This window comes from Acyrthosiphon pisum, chromosome A1 (genome assembly GCF_005508785.2).
Source record: "Acyrthosiphon pisum isolate AL4f chromosome A1, pea_aphid_22Mar2018_4r6ur, whole genome shotgun sequence".
Lineage (NCBI taxonomy): Eukaryota > Metazoa > Arthropoda > Insecta > Hemiptera > Aphididae > Acyrthosiphon > Acyrthosiphon pisum.
Window position 1 is genome coordinate 68,701,515 of NC_042494.1, and position 19,374 is coordinate 68,720,888.

The following is a 19,374-nucleotide window of genomic DNA, read 5'->3' on the forward strand; positions in this document are numbered from 1 at the left end:
GTTTTCTTGAGTTGGACATATTGAAAAACCTTACGTAACCTTAGAAACCCAAAACAAACAAATATAATATCCGTTTTTCAGTGATAGGTACAACTTTTCTAGTGTTCAAATATTTTTTAATTATATCACTAATGTAATTGTACAATCATTAATTCCAAATAAAATAAAAATATCAGTAGGTACAATATAATATTATATAATGACACCAAAGAAATATTGGCAGCCTGAACCAATTCAATATGTTCTTAATTTCAAATCCTTAATACGTAATTACTTTTCTAATCTAATATATTTATAACACAAAGCTAAACACATACTTAACAACAAACAATATCATTATCGTTGCAAAAACAGTCTTAAATATATCTACTTAAAGGGTATAGGTAGTACCCATATATAAAATGATCATTAGTCTTATATTCTGTTTCAACTTCTATTTTCTTAAACTATTTTGCAGTAATTAAAACCCCTTCTTTCTGTACATTAAAAGACTATTATTAAATCTAAAAACGTACATCATGTTAGGCTAATAATGTACAAACATGAAATTTATCTTGAACGCGCAGCCTAACTAACTGCATAGTCTGGAATCGAAATTAAGATTTCTAACAGCTGTGCATTCATTTTTAAGTCCCATTTCATATTCATTGAGAAAATTATTAAAACACTTGCATTTTTAAGAAATATGATCTAACTCATTATACTTCCGGAGGAAAAAGACAATACACTTTAAAAAGAAAAATTTCAAACATATTATAACTATTTGTTAAGCAGTAAAATTAAGAATTTCGTGAAATTTTTAAGTTATAATATAGATCAAAAATATATTTTTGACGAAGTCCGGAATTGGGGTTTCAGTTGATTTACTTGTTTAAATTTAATGACATAAATTAACATAAACGATCAAATTTTAAAGTAATTTTAATTTAATTCCATAATTATTAAACATTAGCTGCATAGTTATATATTGATCTAAATATGTTATCAATTGATTATTATTATTTATTATTATTATTCAATTAAAATATAAGTTAATTAATCAACTATTACCTACATTTATTTTAAGATTTACTAACTCTGTTTTGTGAAATCCTAAATTATATTTATTGTTTTCAACTTTTTTTCTCAAGTTATAACAAAATATTTTTCAGACACAATAAAATGTATCTTCTCTATTATATTATATATATTCTTAAAATTAACCATGGAAAAAATAGCATTTGAGTAAGCAACTACTTAGATAGTTAGCAATCACATGATTAATAAAATAAAAGACTTAAAAAGTAATTAATAATTATAGTGAAAAATTAAAATTAATCGACATTAATTATAAGTCATATTACGTAGATTTAAAATTAGTATTAAGAAACATAAAATTATTTTTAACATTATAAAATAAATAAATAATCGTACATGTCGTATATGTAAAAAACTAACAAATTGTATACATGGTATTAGATACTTGTTAGAAATGTTGGCGTAAATCGAAGTTGTAGAGCTCTGGAACTGTATAAGATAAAATCATCAATGAAAAATCAACGCACTACACGTGTCACTAAAAATGAATTAATATGTTAAGCATGTAGTCAAGCAGTTTACTGAATAACATGGATATTATTCAAATTAAGAACATACACTTCTATTGGGAGTTTTGGCTACCTTAACTGAAACGTTTTTATTGTATTGAATAGGTACCATACTAAATATTTAACTGCTGGTATTGCATATTGTTAAATAACAAATGGGTTATGACTAATTTAAATTTTTAGAAATAAGGTTGTGTTTTAACATTTAGTATCTATTAATATACAAAAATATCTATAAAAATCTTCAATAATAAAAATGTTTTTTATTCAAGACATGAAAATTTTATCTATAATGCTGCGTTGTCTAGCAAAAGCATAATTTTAGTATATGAATATTGAATACAGTTTGGCATGTACTTTTTTACATTATACAATACTAAATTCTCTTTTATAATTTGAACTATGATTATAAATTTTAAAAAATGTGTCAACAATACTTTTATACCTACAACTTATGCAAACTATTTTGTGAAAAATATAACAACTTTTTTTTACAGTTAGATCCAAAATTCTATATTTTCATAATTTGAATTTTTTCAAGTCGTCGCAAACAGTAGCACACAAAGAACTATAAATTTTAAAAACAAAGGGTAAGCAATAATTTTCTACACACTTTTATACTTCTATAAATCGACGCCTAAAGCCAATAAGTCCGTCAATAGCCATAAATATCACCATTTCACGGTACTCGGAAAACGAAAATAATATATATTTTATATATAGGTATATATTAAACGCGGTATCAAAGCACGAGCAGTATTCGTATACTTTCATTTTGAAAACACTTAGCGAGAAAAACTTTTCAAAACGTAGGGAAGAACCAGATGGGTTTTATCGACTTGGACTAACGTTCAAGGAAAATATATGCGAATTTATAATAACCAATAGGAGTTATTCACCTACAAGAAATAAAACATAAAAAAAACAAAGACGAGAGAACAGTTGGGCTGTCACCGAGTGTGGAATATATTGTAATATTATGTGCATTTTTGGAAGACTTCCAAGTAACTGAAAGAATACACATCATCCATATGCCAGTTATGCGTATCTGACAGGATGCAATAGGGAATCGTATACAAAGTAGCAACGACGAGTATTTTATTTATGATTAAATAAATACATAGTATAATAATTATGTTATTTTTCATAATACACAAAACAAAACATATTTTGAATCATATATTACCAGTTACGAAAGAAAAATGCAATGTTAGTAAACCAAGGGAAATCTAATTTAATCTTAATTTTAAAACACCAAATAATATAACTTTTAAATAATAGCTATTCTTAATATAAAACTTTCTAATTAGATACTTACTTTAAAACAAACAATAGCTTATAAATTATTGGGGAACTCAGTATAAAACCATTTAAGAAGATATAAACTATGAAAAATGTAATAAAGTAAGTAATTACTAATTACTAATAGTCCATTAAAACAATTAATAACTGTTGATAGGTACTAAAGTAGCTGGTATAATATTATACTTTAAAGATTGAACAAAATTTTTTTAGATACTGAGAGGATTAAAAAAATGTATTGATTTTAAAATGATGTGATTATTCTAAGCTGAGCGATGAATGTATTAATTTTACAATGTTGTGTGTTTTAACATTTTTTTTTTGTGTCTGTAATCACCTTTTATGACAGTAAAAGTGTATGGATTTTCTTCAACCGTATCTTTTCTGATAGGAAAATGAATGAAATTGGTACTTTGGGAGGTCTAAAGTTAAAATTTCCAAGTAGTTTTCAAAAGCGCCGTGAAAAACGAAAGAAAAATTAAGGAAAAACGTGCATTTTTACGCAAAATCGATTTTGGTTTTTATTGTAACTCTAAAGTCTAAATCAAATGACCGTATAGATAGGTGCATACAATTTTGACTGAATGTTTATATTAGTATTTTCTATGCACCGTAACATTTTCAAAATATTTTGACTTATTTTGAGTTGTTCACGAACAATTTCAGTTTTCAATTTTTTTAGTTTTTTATTCTATAAATATCAATATTTTCGTTTGTTAAAAAAGCTTGAAAAGTTAATAGAAGGCTCCTAATATTATATTGTTTCAAAGATAGATGAAAAATATTAAAAATCCGTAATAAAATTTTTTTTAAGCATTTAAGTTCAAATATCGACAAAATACTAAAATTCACGAAAATGTGCAAATTATTTTGAGTTAGAAAAAATATTTTCTATTTAAAACTAAGATTTAAAAATTGAATACAAGATTCCTCATAAGTTTGTCTACCTTTATCAGATTTCTTTTAGCAAATCAAATCACATTTTTATGAGCGTTTGAAGTTCATATTTTAAGAAGATTGAATATTCACTCGATTTCACATGTAGCGATTTTGTTATTTTGTTGTAATTCAAAAGCGATTAACTGTATAGATATACCTACATGAAATTTCAAGGAATGTTTATATTTTCATTTTGTATACACCAAACATTTTAAAAATATTTTGACTATTTTTGAGCTGCTTACGGACACTGCCAATATTCAATTTTTTTTTATGTTTTTTTCTATAATTGTTATTAAAATTTTATTTGTTGGGCAAAAATGCGTGAAAATTTAATACAATGCTCCTCATGTATTGTTACAATAGCAGTAATAAAATATTAAAAATACATTAGCACACATTTTATTTTATAACCATTTAAAGTTCAAATTTTGACCTAAAATTTAATAATTATTAATAATATAAGTTACAAATATATAAAATGTTGAACTTTTATATCTAAGGATTGAAAATTTAAAACAAGGTTCCGCGTAAATAGGTAAATAAATTGTTTTATTCACAATATCATCAAATATAATTAGTAATATCTTGGGCCGACTGACCGTCTTCGCTCAGATTCGATTTTCGTTACAATGATATTATATCATTGAATTCAAATTTAACACTATTCATTACAGTCACCTGCCCTCCTTTTTTTTTCCGACAGCAACCTTTTGAATAATAAAAATGCTCCAATTTCCGAGATTAGCATCTTTTCTGATAGAAAATTTAATTTTTGTGAGGTTAAAATTGATAAATTCTAAGTAGTTTTAGAAAGTGAAACAAAAGAAAAGAGGTAATTTTTATGCAAAACCAATTTTTGAAAAAAAAAATGATTTTATTTTTTTGGTGTTACTCAAAAATTAATATTTGTAAAAACCTTGAAATTATTTTAATATTTATATCAGCCTTTTCCATAAATGGTAACATTTTCAAAATATTTCAACATTTTTTGATCTAGTTATAGTCTTGAGAAATTTTACGAATTTTAATATTTTTTTTCAAAATATTCTCGATTAAAACTTTTCCACTTAGTAACAAAGCTTGATAATTTGATGCTTAAAAAATAAAAAAAGATACATATGATCAATTGTTATTTATATGCATTATAAGTATAAATTTTGACAAAACTCATCAAAATTTCGAAAATATTCAAACTATTTTTTAGTTAGAAATTCATAAAATATTTTCTTTTCATAGCTTATATTAGACATTTTGGTAGAAGATTACACACAAATTTTCCCACTTTGTAGAAGAAAAAAATTTTGTACGAGCGTTTGAATTTAAAATGTTGACGATATTGGATTTTAATCGGTACTTAAATTAACATATTTTCATCCATACATTTTTGATATTCTGTTGTAATTCAAAAACTAATAACTGTAGACACTGGAAATTTCATCAAATATTAAAATGACTATTTTCCATACATTGTTATATTTTCAAATAATTTTGACTCTTTTTGAGCTATTTATAGCCATAAGAAATAAGTAAGTTAAAAATGCATTTGTTATTCTTTAAAAAGATAAGAGTAAAAATGTTCATAGAAGATTTCACATAAGTTTTCCTACCTGTACAAAAAAAAAACCTTAAACGAAACATTAATTTTCTATGAGTGTTTTTATGTATTTGATATTCAGCTGTAAATTGTCGAATTCTCCATTAATCGATTTTCGGTATTTTGTTGCGTCCTCTCTATCCCTATCAAAAAACAAATGTAACCCAATTTTCCGCCTTTTTAATTATTGTAATTTTTGGTTGCTAGGAGTTACTACCAAAATAAATACTCATACCTTAATTTTAAAATAGCACCATATACCTATATAATATAATGTTATATTAAGAATTTATTAAATTTGAAAACATGCTTTATTTACTGTTAGATTCTAAAGCTAGGTAGTAGGAATAGCTATAGATTTTACAATAACGGATTTGTGTGCTGAACACTTTTAAAGCGGTAAAAAGCAAAAAAATACCATCAATCAGTCGACCAGAAATTGAATACATAATGTACAAAAAAAAGTAACTTTTTAGATGCATAAGGTTTTTGATAGATTAAATAAAAATATCGAAAGAGAAGTGCATCCAAATTGAAAATAAACAATAAAAATTCAATAAAATCTAGAACAATTAACTAATGTATAAAATGTGGTAGTAAGAAAGGTAAAAGCTATATAAATTATTTATTAAGATTTGAATTTCTTAAATCATGTAGGTAACTACTTATAATAATCGTAGTGTTTATTATATTTTTATTTGAATAAAAATATTTTCCTATTAATGCGATTTATTAATTTATATTAAAAAATAAAAGTGTTTGCAAATCCATTTCTACGAATCATAAGGGTGAATATTTTGAAAGCAATTTCATATTATAGTACCCGGTCCCTATGACTACGTGTGTTCAACCGAGTTTTGGGTACCGTAAACTTTCACCCCTTTAATCCTATGACTGCACCCAAGGTTTGCTGCCATTATACGACCTCTATGCAGGCTAGTAATTAATAGACGACATTTCGGACCCCGAGATAAAGTCCCTTTGGTGCGCATTGCAGACGTCGTTGATGTTTTTCCTTCTTTAGTCATTCCCCCAGAGGACTCACAAATACAAGACCAAAGTTTGATACACACAATCGAAACTAACTATAGTTATGAAATCTTACACAAAACATTTACTTAGTAAACAATACTAAACATACAAGATTAAAATTTACATGTACCTACCAGGTTAGCAATCATTGTTTATGTACATTATTTTAAAACAGTAACTATACTGTAATTAAATACATAACCATTTTCGCAGTAAATAAAATTATATATTCACAACCAAAGTATTTTATTATAATGTACAAGACAAAATAGTAAATATTTTTGTAACTGGAAATATTATAACTGTAGATAATAAATAAATCTAAAAAAAAATTTAATGTTTTTCGCATGGATAATTTTATAGAAACATCTAAAATATTATGTTATATAATATAATATTAGTTATGGACTATAGACGGTACATATAGTATGGAAAACATAACTACGATTTATAATGGTACGTATACTATTGTAACATGCAATTTCCACTCAGACACGATATTTTATTCTCCCCAATTTTATGTCGTTTACTCTGATAAACGAGCTTTTTGTTTATACTTTGGTAATAACCTTATCTTTCTGAGCATACCAATGTCATAAAACTAAAATTAAATCATTATATCACCATAATTTCTAATAATTCTCAACAGCTATATGAGATAAATATCGAAACAAAGGTAACAAGTTTTGACAAACTAAAAATAATAAAATAATAGTTAATATCAATAATTGTAGACAATAATGTGTACCTATAATGTCTTGACATAAAATTCAATGAATTCACATAAATTAAAAGTGCTATAATATAAAACATCTAACAGTTACTTCCGTCTATAAACCATTAATTGTAGGTAGTTAAATTTAAATTTAATTAACAGTCATTGGTACTCAAATTAAACACACAATTTTATACTAGGTATTTAAAAAAAAATGTAACGTTATACTGTTATAACCAAGTTATAGCGTTATTTTAGTTATACCTATGCATAAGTATAGAAGGTGACATATAATAGTTTTGTACACAAATAGACTAAAACGTATACTGTTTAACGATTTGTTATTATTTGACTAAAATACTCTTACATTAACTTCTTTATAAAAATAAATATTTGCATTATTGAATTTATTATTAAAATTTATTTTTGTTAATGAGCGATTATTATGTATTGACTATAATAAAGAAGTTAAATAAGTTTAAAATATATGATAATTGAATTGATTACCATATATATTTTAAACGCCAAACGTAGATATATATTTCAATATAAAATTTTAATCTAGTTTTTTTAATCCATTATACTATTAGAATCTTGTACAGGGTCTCACTTATCGGGATAAATGTCAATTCATATTAGGTTTACTATTTGTTCACGTTGTTCGGTGCAACTTAAATGAATAAGCCAATAAGTGTGTAACATTTTACCAGAATGATAGAAATTGACCTAACAAGGTAAATCGCATTACTGTTATTGAAAATCGTTCCCTAGTGGTTAGCAATCAAAACTGAATTGAAACAAACGTGTTTAAGAGAAGAAAAAATACATCTCATAGACCCTACGTAGTAGGCTACCTGTCTTGAACTATGCGTCTTTTCCTAGAAGCTTTTTATCTAAATTAGTCAAGAGTATAAAATAAAAAATAAATATAGTACGCATTACTACCCTTATATTCTTTCTCTCTTTACGCTGCGATTTGTCTAACCACGAAACCCTAAATAATACCCACACACACACGCGCACTAAGCACCACCTTCGTCTACAGGATCGAAGCCAGTCATTTGTTCTTCCGTTTTTTATGAGGTCTTGTAGGGGCTTTACGTATGCCCCTAGGGATTCAAGAACTGTCACGTTTATGCAACAAGACAAGTCCTAAATCTAACTTGACGCTACCTAGATATATATACACACTTTTGGGTTATGTCTATTTGTTCTAAAAATTATTTCAACAGAAACATAAAAAAATCCAATATCTGGTCAAGAAAACATTTTTGAAATTGGAAATAATTATTTTATTTACCTTTATTTTACCTGTCACAAACCTACAGTAGACAAATTTAAAAACAAATTCAAATTAATTACTAACTTAAATAAATTAGTTAAAAATGTAGTTACACTTGTATATTATAACGACCTGTATATTATAATTTTTCAAGCCAATGATTTAGACTAACATTTTCAATTATGAAAACACGTTGAATCTATCAAATAGTATATCATGGTTGAATAGTTTCAAAACTAGGCTATGAAGAAATAAAATTATACAAAATCAAAAAGAGTATAAAATAAAAAAAGACGCCAGACGTTAATAAAAGCATACAGTATATATACTTTGGCAACATTCCAAACTGTTTGTGGAGATTGTTAATCCCCCAGGTGCACAGTATACAGATGATGTCTAAATCTGTACATATGTTGAGTTTTCCAGGACATAATATTTACTCACTAAAATACACATTTTTATTAAAATGTTGAACCCTTTAAAAATATATTTTCGGAATATTTTTATGAAAGAAAACAGAAATTTAAAGTTTAATAATCGAATTTAACTTTAAAAATAACATATGTATTTCATCCATTCAACAAAAAAAAAGGTGGGTATGTGGATGTCGGTCTGCTGTACTGTAACTACAAATTAGTCACTGTAATGGATAGTATTAAATTTGAATTCAATGATATAATATCACTGTATAAGAAAAACGATTCTGAGTGGAGACGGTTTGTCAGTCTAGGTATTAGACATACCTATTATAGGTATACTTATCTATAGTATTAAAAAAAAATTGACCTATAATAAGTATTAATAATAAATTCCAAATTAATCATATCACAATATCCATTAGGTAACGCGTTATACATCAACAACAAACCGTGGTACTATCATAGATATAGTAATACTTTAGAAGTTTCAAATACCCACAAATAATATTATACAATCACAACAAAATAACTAAAATAGTTATTCCAGGTTTTTTAATACGTAATTTCGTCCAAATTTGAACTTAAAATGACATTAAAAATAAACTGTGCTTATGTATTTCTTAGAATTTTTGGTAACAGAATTAAATATTTACGTGGAATCTTGTTTTAAATTTTCAATCTTTAGATATAAAAGTTGAACATTTTATAAATTTTTAACTACAAAATAATTATCCAATTTTAAATTTGATAAATTTTGTCAAAATTTCAATTTCAAATGCTTATAAAAAATAATTGTGCCTATGTATTTTTAATATTTTTCAACTGCTATTGTAACAATGTATCAGGAGCCTTGTATTAAGTTTTTACACTTTTTGGCCCAATAGATAAAACTTTATTGATATTTATAGAGAAAAAAACTAAAAAAATTGAAAAAAACTGACAATGTCCGTAAACAGCTCAAAAAGAGTCAAACTATTTAAAAAATTTTATCGTACATAGAAAATACTAATATGAACATTCAGTGAAATTTTCAAGTATTTATGGTCATTCGTTTTTAAATTACAACAAAATAAGAAAATCGTTATGTGAGAAATCAAGTGAATATCGAATGTTCTAAAAATATGAATTTCAAACGCTCATAAAAATTTAACTTGATTTGCTTGCAGACATTTTTTTTTTTTTAATGGTAGACAAACTTATGAGGAATCTTATATTGCATTTTCAAATCTTAGATTTAAAAAGAAAAATTTTTACGAATTCTTAACTCAAAATAATTTGCTAATTTTCGTGATTTTTACATATTTTGTCAATTTTTGAACTTTAAATGGTAATAAAAAAAAATTGTGACTATGGAATTTTAATTTTTTTCATCTGCCTTTGAAACAATATAATAGGAACCTTCTATTAAATTTTCAAGCTTTTTTAACCAACAAATGAAATTTTATTGATATTTAGAGAAAAAAAAACTAAAATAAATGGAAACTGAAAATGTCCGTAAACAGCTCAAAATAAATCAAAATATTTGAAAAATGTTATGGTGTATAGAAAATGCAATCATAAACGTTCAGTCAAAATTTTATGCACCTACGGTCACTTGTTTTAAAATTACACCAAAAACCAAAATTAATTTTCTTGAAAACAGATTATGCGTAAAAATTCCCATTTATCCTTAATTTTTCTTTTGTTTTTCACAGCGCTTTTGAAAACTACTGGAAAAATTGTACTTTTGACCCCCCTCCCCAAAAAAGTACCAACTAGATTCACTTTCCTATCAGAAAAGGTACTGTTGAAGAAAATCCAAGCACTTTTACTGTCCTAAAAGGTGATGACAGACACAAAAATTAAAATAAAATAAAAAAACACACATTATTGTAAAATCAATACATTCATCGTTTCACTCAGAATCTAAAATGGAAGGTTTTGTTGCTTTAGCTATGTGGGAAAACATTTATTAGAGTTATTATACAAGCATTGAAAATATTTTTTTAGGTAGGTACATTAACAAAATAATAAAACAAAAAAAGTTGAGTACGTATTGGTATGTATAGCTCAATAATTGAAAAGATCAATATCTGGTTTTCAAAATTATCGGCTGAAAGAAATTATTTATTTAATAAATATTATATACATTTTAATAATTGATACCAGCTAATACAATTAGTATAAGCATTAAATAAAATCAACGACAGCATGCAACTTCACAACATTTTAATCAAATTATAAAGGATTAAAAAAATTGTTATTTTCTAGTTTTGTAGCCAAACAAAATAAATTACACGAACTTGAAAATAAATGAGTATTTTAATGATAAACAACGTAATTTTGTTAAAAATACAAATTCTTTAAAAAATAGAATTGCGTCTACTGGAATTCAGTCACAATCATTTTTATAATCATAAATGTATTAAAAGAAACCTAAGTGAGAATATGCATAAAAGTTAAAAGGATACTCAAGTCAACGAAAACGGTTAAAAGCACTACTGGACGGGAGGTGCAAGAAGCCAAATCGAGATAAATGGTTCCCAAGAGACGAATTGTACAACAAAGTAGAGAGACACCAGGTATGATGCGAAATTAAATAAAAAATAAGTCCCTGGTGGTGTTTTCTTATCGCCAGCTCTGAAAGTTGTTTTTGCATAATGTGCAAGGCTATTCATACATATTTTTGTATTCGAATCTATAGCCATAAAAAACGATGTGTTTTTATTCATAAAACGACAATGTTCCACCTTAAGATAAATTATGCTGGAATATAAAGTATCAAAAACATAATATTATCTACACAAAAAGTCTAAAAAAAAAAATATGAAATAAAAAGATATACCTACATTTTAAATATTATGAAATATTTTAGAGAATAAATGTGGCCAATAAGTTGAATTCAATCTAAATTGATTTACACGGGTCTTCGTTATAAAAATTGTAAAATTGTTTTAAAACCAATAATTATAAGGAATTTAATTTGTTATGGCGTGTAGGTACTTATGTAGGTATAAGAAAAATCTATATTCACACAGAAAATATGTACTTTATGATTGATAACATACTGAATACTACAAACACAATTATTTTTCTCTTGATGTTAGCTAACAAATTTAACTTTTATCTAGTCTGAAAATGTAATATAATATATAACCGTAATAATTATGCACAAAACAATGACTAATAAAGTAAATATACCGTAGCACTTACACGAACTACAAAATAACTCTACAAACTTTATGAGCGTGGATATGTTTAATTAACATGGACGGGTAAGTTATCGTTTCAGTAAAGAGTTAAATGTATTCTGTTAAAACTTATTTTTTGGATAATGAAATAGCTGCCTCAAGAAATAAAACACTGGAATAATAAAGCCAGCAAAGTATCAATTTCTAAACAATAATAACATTATTATAATACAAAGGTGATTTTTATGAAAATAACACCTATTTTATAAAGGTATATTTATATAGCATGAAACTAGAGTAATAACTAATATATTTTTAAATATTTTTGTAATGTATTAATTCTTTATAGGATGCGCAGGACAATAGAATCCCCAATATTATTAAAATAAATGAATAAAAAATATCAATTATAACCTCTTTTAAAAATAATTTATAGGATTTTAAAATCTGTTATATATTTATAACCAACAAATACTTAGAGTATAATTACCAACTATTATACGAGGATAAATAGAATAATAAACAATATAAGCACAAGAATTACACTATTTAAAAATAACCATCATCATCGGTAATTTCTAGAAAATTGGAAATCCTTAATACATACCTATATACGTATAAACACGCGGCGGTGTTGGCAGGCATAATAAAATAAACACGCACAGAAAAGGACATGGGAAAATTACAATTTAACCAGAGACGCACTTGGTTTACCACCCCTAACCTAAGTCTATTGTACAATAGCACCCCGACTACCTACTAATAGTATTCACTTCCCTTGCTGATTTCTAGTAATATTTCAAAAGAAATCCATTGGTTGTAATGAATTTTCCATTTTCTACTACCACAATCAATGGTCGCCTTCGTAAGGGCGCGAACAAAATAATGTCCACGAGAAATTGTTGCTCATCATAGCAGTGACATGTAATAAGCGCGACGCGTACGACTAGTCGGGGAAAGTTTTGTAGCTCTCTGTTTTAATGGCTATCTAAGGATACATACCTACAATGGCAGGAACGCGTATCCCGCTGTAAATGACCCTGGGGATATTTACTGTTATCGTTTAAGTCCAATACATTACATCAAAACTAATCAACAGCTCGAGAAGACCAACGATGGTCATGGCCATTATTACATGACTATCTATTACGTCTTCTGCGGTTTTATTACATTAGTAATATAATAGAGAAAATATAATCAAAATGGTTTTCAATTTAATTTTCTGAAGTTCAAAATTAACAACGCATATAAATACAATTAATCAACTATTAACAAATTATAAAATTATCGAATTTGCAATAAAATAAAATAATGTAAATATAGCATACGTCTTCCCTTTATCGATTGATAAATACAATTATATTTTTGGAATATAGTGTATAAGTGTAAGTTTCCAACCTAAATCATTCTACAGAATTATACAAGTAGAAAAAAGTATACCCCTTCATCAAATACGTGATGGAACGGAAGTTGGAGAGTAATAAAATTCAAACTTGAATGAAATGCCATTTAATATACCATATTATTATCATACACCCTAAGGGTATCTGAATCACCCTTACAAATTCTACCCCCAATGTATTTATTTTTTTGAACGTGATCAAATATAACTATTTTAATTTTACCACTTGTTTGTACGTATGAAGATACTTAAAACAAAACATATAATAATATTGTTGACAAATCTAAAATTAATAATTTATTAATTTCATAGGCACAACCATTTGTAAATGTGTCTAAAAAATAACAATTTGTGAAAGCATTTTTTGGAAAAATATAAAACAAGCTTTAAAAATACTTTTACACAGAAAAATATTAAACTAACATTATTTCACTATCAAAATATTTATAATTGATCAATAGTTGCCCTATGTGCATACAAGTAATCATATGATATCATAACAATTGTATTTTAAGACTCAAATGTGACATCGCATAATTACTAGATACGTATAACTACTAATTGTGATTTACATTGGATGTTAAAAAAATACATTATAATAATAACTCTGAGACTTCACAAAGTGACTTGCTTGCGAGTTCAATGTGTAGGTAGTAACAACTAAAATAATATGTTATATTATAGAAATAATGTGATAATTTGATAAATTGATTTCTATGTGAATTATAGTGTACGAAATCGTATACTGATTATCAACTCTGCAATTGTTAAATGCGAGAACACCGATGCATCTCTAAATAAAATATTTGGGAGATTATCATGGCCATAATCTAAAAATGATAATGAATTAGGGAGCTTATTTGGTAATAATAACCATCACATAACTACGCTTATAATGCAGTATCTATATCCATAATATAATATGCTAAAATTACTAATGTGTGATACCTATTATAATACGTTATTGCGTGTCGTATTATTATTATTTTCTCGGTGTCGGATGCGCGACTGATACTATCGTAATTTTCATGTATACTTCATTATGTCCCTTAAGTAGTACAAACATTAAATATTATGATCAAATAATACGTCAATAAAATATAAATACGAGTAAATACCTACCTAAGCTAAAAATTCCTTTACTTTAAATTGCAAATGAAGTGAGAAAGTTGTTTAACTTGTTTTACTGCATACTATACAATGACAATCGTATTAAAAACTTTTGTCTGTGTACGACAATTCCATTACATACTATATATATATTATATACCTACTGGACAATTCGTTTATCAAATAACTTATCCATTACACAACAGTGAAGTTTTAAACTACGTTTATCCAATAGTCGTAAAGGGAAAATAAGAGTAGGTATATAGGTACTCTGATGATAAGCTACATATTATATTTGAATAATAGTTATAAAAGTTTTTAATTATTAATAAAATATGTTAAAAACTAGTTTTGTTACCATTAATAATGTCCCATGACAAGTAAACAAAATCATAAGGATATTTATTTACCTGTTATAGATTAGTTATGTGTTCTACAAAACTACTAACTGTGTTTTTAACACATAATAATCCTCACATTATAAAAATTATAAAACCATAACTAATATAACATATATATTCAATGTATATACTGCAGTATATATATAGTATATACACATATAAGTGCGTATATAGTATAGTTCAATTTAATTAAACACCAAATATCTAGAAATTTCAAATTATATTACTTGTATATTTATAAATTAATGTTTAAGTACATAAAAAATATTATTTAAAAGTCTAAAATATATTCACACGAAACTTTTTTCTTAAAATATTAATTTTTTTTTTTAGTGACGTCAAAAATATTCAGAGGTCTACAACCTTGATAGAGGCGAGAAAATATACACTGACGTTTTACATCCATCAAAAAATAAATAAATAAATAACTGACTAAAACCTACACAACATGAGGATTACATAACATGATTGATGCTGTACCGCTCGAAGGTAAAAAAATCGTCCATTATTAAGGAAGAAAAACGATATCTTCATTCATCCACGCCAATAAAATATGAACCAGCCAGGCCAATTCAAATTTCACAAAAAATTAGATTAAATTTTATTCATTAGTTATTACAAACTGTTTGATAAGAGTATGATACACATAATAGGTAAGTGAGAAATCGTTTTTTGTTTATTTTAGTTTTTATGCTTTACAAACTTTTCTTCGTTCTTGGCAGCCATAAAAAGATCGAAGAAGGTCCTTTTACCACCATGGTCCCAAGAGAATATCGAAATGGTTAAAACCTTCTACATACATTTCACGTCTTTTTGATATAAAACACGGAAAAAATCCTCTTTGTGGAAGATGAATACAAAAATAAATTATAGCCAGAGACGTTTTATGACTTAAACCATAAATTTGTCGATCTGTCCTACCAACTGACTATAGGGTCGTTTACGCTTTCGTTTTCAATTATCTTTTCCTCTATATTAGTTTAACTTACCTCGTATTTACTGACGTGTTTGACAGTATCGCCATTCTGCATTAATGGCGGATCGATGTACCACCGCAACTCATTCACGTGATGCCGCCATTCGTCCTCGCTGTTTTCTGCTGCCGAACTGCTCCACGACGACCGAACCGACGTAGATGAACAATCAGACAAACCACACAGAGGATCAGCATCCATATCTCTAAGATTTAACTACCGTAGTCGGAGATGATAATTTTGAGCATCTATAACAACAAATTATAATTCATATAATATTTTTTTTTTTTTTTTAATTAAGAATTTATACAATCTATACTAAAAAAAAAAGTACAATAAGCATAAGGTATGTTTTTATTAAATTAAGTGCAATAGCTTGAGTGTCTTGAGGTAAGAAACCGTCCAGTGAAGGTACTTCGACTCATATAATACTAACTGAAAATAAAGAGAAAATACTAAACAAAAAACAAAAAAAAACGGGAAGTCACTCTACTGCATATAGTATAATAGTTACGAGTGCAATCGACATTGAAAAGGGTACTGTTTTGAATGTGCTAAATTCGAATATAGTAATAAATCTTTGTATACCCAATGAAAAACGAGTCTTAGCAGAGATGGTGTTTATATTTGAGGATATTTTATAATTATATCTATGAGTAATTTAGGTATTATTAGAAATGTCCGAAAAAAATTTCGTAAAATAATATATAGTGAAAACAATAATGGTATTAGTACCTGTCCAACTATGGCAATGCAAGTTGCCACGGACATAGATAAAGTATTCTATTTACTACAGCCTGCGTGAATAGCAATAATCCAAGCAATAATCACTATTGATATAAATATCTATATCATATATCTTAAATTAATAGGCAGGTTCTTAACAGATAATTTATGATAAAACAACTATTTATTTCTGAATATTCCGATACAACAGTATTAATACAATATAACCGAACTTCAAAATATAGTACTTACATTATGTACCTACGATATTTTAATAGTATTACTTACTTAAAAACAAAACCATATTTACTAACAAATTACTATAAGTATAATATTCCATTTATCTGCATAATGTAGTTAAATATTATGACTAACTGTACTTAAATAAATCATGTAAAATGAATTTAGAATCCCCTCCATCATATACAGGACAGACTTGCAATTGGAGGGTCTTGAATTCGAGAGACGAAAAGAGGGAACGACATTAGGGTAGTTTGACAATGAAAAATGTCGCGGTTTCGGTGAAAATTAACCAACTCTATCAGTAACTACATTACGACAAAGTAAGCCATAGATCAATGGGACATTGATTGGGAAATGACAAATGCGCCCTCTTATATATTTGGTTAAATTCTCAACATTGGAAAGGTCGATACAACCTACATTTGGACAAAAACAAAGTAGAATAATAATGAGGTGACGAATAATATTTAAACGTATAAAAGTAGGGACAGTTATTATTTTAATTCGTAACAAATATTTCCTGTGTGTATATTTAATATAATTGTATTTGTTATATATATAATGTCAAACTTAACAATGTATTAACACAAATAAAAGGAAATTTAATAATAAATAATTACAAAACATTTTAAATTTAATGCGATAGGTACCTACCGATGTATAGTTTTTTACTTTTGTATGTAAGTTTTTATTTTCTAATTTACTACAGTAAATATTATTTATCACCTAAAAATATTTAGTTATTATTCCGGTTATTATAATATTACAATGTACATAATAAATAATATAAATGAATAGGTATACTTGAAAATTTTTTAAATCTGAATGTGATATAATAGATAAATAATTTAAAAACCTTAACATTATAAATAAATTGTATACAAGTTTATCCAACACTAAATTATTAATTTTTAAATACCTATATAACTACATATAAAAACATATAAAAAATAATAAATATCAGCAGTCAATATAGACGTGTAGATACGATAAGTAGACATACACGGTGTGCTTCACGAAGATTATAGCTAGTTTTTTTCAATGCAGCTGACATGTAGGAAACTGCATTAACATTACTTCTTCTTACTAATTTAAAACAGTCAGATCATAAAACCAATATTAACTCACCAATTTTAACTAGTAATCAATCGTACCTAGGTTAATATAGACTTTGGTCACAAATAAATTTCTAACAAAAATAAGATGATACAAATCACATTTTCACTTATCGTAACTTTAAGTAAATAAATTATCGAGTAAATTATAGATAAGGTACAAGCTGTAGGGATGAAAAAGTATAATTACGTTTTGTAATGACATGTATCTAATAACATGTACCTAATACAAAATATATAAAGCTATATCTCTCAGAACCAGTAATTAAATATAATGCATTTGCATGTTTTACATACAGTAACACACGAAAAACTTCAACTTTAAACATTATTCTTTTACTTACCGTATAATACAAAAATTTGATTAAACTGGAACTAGCTCTCCATACATTTGATTGATAATGACTACTAGGACAAGAAAGCGTACACTATGATGATGGCCAATTATTTAATGTTCACTCTATATCTATATCTATATCTATATCTATATATATACATATATGTATCACCCTCTCAGTGCTCATTTTTTCCAAGCATATTAGTATATTACCAACTAAAAGACTATTTTAATACCATTTTTATCATTTTAATGCATAAATTAAGCTGAGGTAATAAATTTAACTCAAGCATTTATAATAAAACGTATAAAGTAAGAATGTCAAATAAAATTATGATTAATATTCAAAATATTTATAAGTAATTATATAAGCATAAAAATAAAATAGAATAATCTATATAAAACATTTTATCGAGATTAAAAATAGTTACCTATACCTACATCAAATTTTAAAAATAATTACTAATGATTAAAAAGTAGGAACGTACTGCAGTAGCTGCAGCCAGTTACTCGGTCATTCGTCACTCACTATCGTGAGCTTATTCACTATAGTGTTGTATTATGGGTTATGCTTATATAGAATAATAGTAAATATAAATTAAATTATTCAAAAAAAAATTTTGTGCACACGATATCTCATAAAAATAAGGTATGGATAAAAATGTTTAAAGTGTATGGAATTTAAATATTGTTATAGAAGTACATAAAGACCTTTTAATAAATACAATACAAAATTACCTTTTATTACAAATAAAGGACTTATAATGTCTAAAAAACGACAAAATATTACTAATTCTATTAAATCAGATCTAAACTCGTCGTGAAATGAAAAAATACAATAGGTATTTCACTAAAACAATACGTTTTTCCCTAATTCAATTCAATACGACAATCACAAAAAAATTTTCAGAACCTAATTAATTTTATTTTTTAATTGTGAGCCACATAATATTATAAGAATAACATTACGGTAGGTAAAGTCAGTTCTATGAAAAATATAAGTTGTTTCAAATTTAAAATATAT

The 19,374-nt window shown here is 26.1% G+C and overlaps 1 long non-coding RNA gene across 1 annotated transcript in view; it reads right to left on the reverse strand.

Annotated features, from left to right (window-relative positions):
• The window catches only part of LOC115033749, a 52,292-nt gene that overhangs the window by 18,321 nt on the left and 14,597 nt on the right, over positions 1-19,374 (reverse strand). Inside the window, exon 2 of the long non-coding RNA XR_003839057.1 lies at positions 15,945-16,177. This is a non-coding gene — a long non-coding RNA (uncharacterized LOC115033749). The remainder of the gene's footprint in view (positions 1-15,944; positions 16,178-19,374) is intronic.